This window comes from Balaenoptera ricei, chromosome 11 (assembly GCF_028023285.1).
Source record: "Balaenoptera ricei isolate mBalRic1 chromosome 11, mBalRic1.hap2, whole genome shotgun sequence".
In the NCBI taxonomy this organism is placed as follows: Eukaryota; Metazoa; Chordata; class Mammalia; order Artiodactyla; family Balaenopteridae; genus Balaenoptera; species Balaenoptera ricei.
In genome coordinates, this window is record NC_082649.1 from 28,975,887 (window position 1) to 28,978,426 (window position 2,540).

Consider the following 2,540-nt stretch of genomic DNA (forward strand, 5'->3'; position numbering starts at 1 on the left):
GGGTCTTTCTAAAAATCATAAGCTTGGACTTCCCTGGTGGCACAGTGATTAAGAACCCGCCTGCCAATGCAGGGGACACAGGTTCCAGCCCTGGTCCAGGAAGATCCCACATGCTGCAGAGCAACTAAGCCCGTGCACCACAACTACTGAGCCTGTGCTCTAGAGCCTGTGAGCCACCACTACTGAGCCTGCGTGCCACAACTACTGAAGCCCTTGTGCCTGGAGCCCATGCTCTGCAACAAGAGAAGCCACTGCAATGAGAAGCCTGCGCACCACAACGAAGAGTAGCCCCCGCTCGCCGCAACTAGAGAAAGCCCATGTGCAGCAAGGAAGACCCAACACAGCAAAAAATAAAATAAAAATAAATAAATAAATTTATATTAAAAAATAAAAATCATAAACTTAATTTCTTCCTTCCCCTGCCTGAATTCCTGCAAGGTCTCTGCATTACCTTGCAGGTAAAATTCACAAAACAGCATAAACAACAAAGGCCTTGCTGACTACAACTTCCAGGCCCACTTCTGACAACCAGCACCCGCCTTAATCATAATTAGAGCAATTGCTAACATGTAAGGGTGCTTCCTCTGTTTCAGGCACGGTGCTAAGTGAATTATATGGATACTTTCTCTTCTAAGCCTCACAATGACCCTGTGAGCAAACTCCTGTTACTATCCCCATTCTACAGGCTCTCTGAAGCGCCCAGAGCTGGGGTGCAGACACAGACAGACTCTCTTCTCTAAACCTGTGTCGCTCTCCACCTGTGGCAGCACACTTTTTCACACCTCTATATTTTCTGCCTAAAAGTCCCTGGCCTCTCTATTTTCAGGACAATCCTGCTTCTTTTCTCAAGCAGTCCCAAGCCCCAAGTAGAGTTGTCACTCCTTTTGCTGTCATCATAGAGTGTGTTTTATACACACATCTATTTAGTATTTTTCTTAAACCACTGACACACCCCAACCCGTTCCTGGTCCCCCACCCCAACTCTGGAGAAAACTGAAAGACCAAGAAACTGCAGGTGTCCTGTACTGAAGGCTGAACCCTGGAAGAGGGTCCATTCTCTATCCATCCTTGAGTAAAAGGAGAGGGGAGGGGTGGAGAGAGTACCAACGGTGCCACCCTTCCCTTCCTCACTTCTCTCACCAGCTGTTGTCAGAAAAGCAGGATCAGAATTGGTGCATTATGTTCCTAGCAGAAGGGCGAGGTAGATGGGAGCTGGGAGCAGGGGAAACACGTGGTTGGCCTTAAATAAAGAACTGTAGTAGAGATGGCCTTGCATGTTGAATTAGGAGAGAAGATCAGATAGACGTTGAGTTGAAGCCCAATTTAGACCTAGTATTTACATGCCTGTTGCCTTTACTAGTTCTTAAAGGGCAGGCATCTGCATCTCTTTACCTGCGGACCTCACAAGGTATTTGTTGGAAAAAAAGAAGGAACAAAAGATAAAACAAAGGTAACAAAGAACAAACGAATAAAAGAAACAACACTTATACATAGGTATGCTCACTAAATTCGTTTCTTAAATAATTATAGCTAGTAATGCCCTGTCACATCCACTATAGTAGTATGTAGAACTTAATGAAAAAATCCATATGAGTAAAATTATCATCAGTGGGAATTATTTTGGTCCTCAAATTATGAGATACAAGAGAGTTTTCCATTTAGGGATTTAAGGCAAAATTGATTTCCCTAGAGGACTACTTTGTGGCATCACTACCATTAGAGTGTGACCCTCTGTCCGCATGAGAAGAGAGAGGCTGCAAGAATCAGGAGCATCTCCCAGTCAAAGAGCCTGTGGTCCAACACCCTGTCCCCATGATCATCCACCTAAATGAGCCCCAGAAACGGCCTCCCTGGCCCTACATTAAGAAATAATAAGGATGGGGCTTCCCTGGTGGCGCAGTGGTTGAGAATCTGCCTGCCAATGCAGGGGACACAGGTTCAAGCCCTGGTCTGGGAGGATCCCACATGCCGCGGAGCAACTGGGCCTGTGAGCCATAACTACTGAGCCTGCGCGTCTGGAGCCTGTGCTCTGCAACAAGAGAGGCCGCGATAGTGAGAGGCCCGCGCACCGCGATGAAGAGTGGCCCCCGCTTGCCGCAACTAGAGAAAGCCCTAGCACAGAAACGAAGACCCAACATAGCAGTCAATCAATCAATAAATAAATCTTAAAAAAAAAAAATAATAATAAGGATGATGTAATGAAATTAAATATGCCCTAATAAATAAAACTTTTAAACATTTTTCTTAGTACCTCAGACTTCACACTATGTACCATGACAATAGGTTTTAAAATAGAATTTAAAAAAAAAAATCCAGGGAGGCTCATTCTAGTAATATTCCTTGAAGTAGTAACCTATCATCTAGTTACCATTTGGCCACTGGAATTTCCTAGCAAATCTTGGCCTAAAGAAAAAGAGGGAGAGGGTACAAAATATAAAAATATAATATCAAGATAAAAGTGTAGTCACAATCAAACATTTACAGCAGTGAAGAAGCAAATAAGTGAATCATTGTGTCCATGAGTAATGCCGTGTCCAACT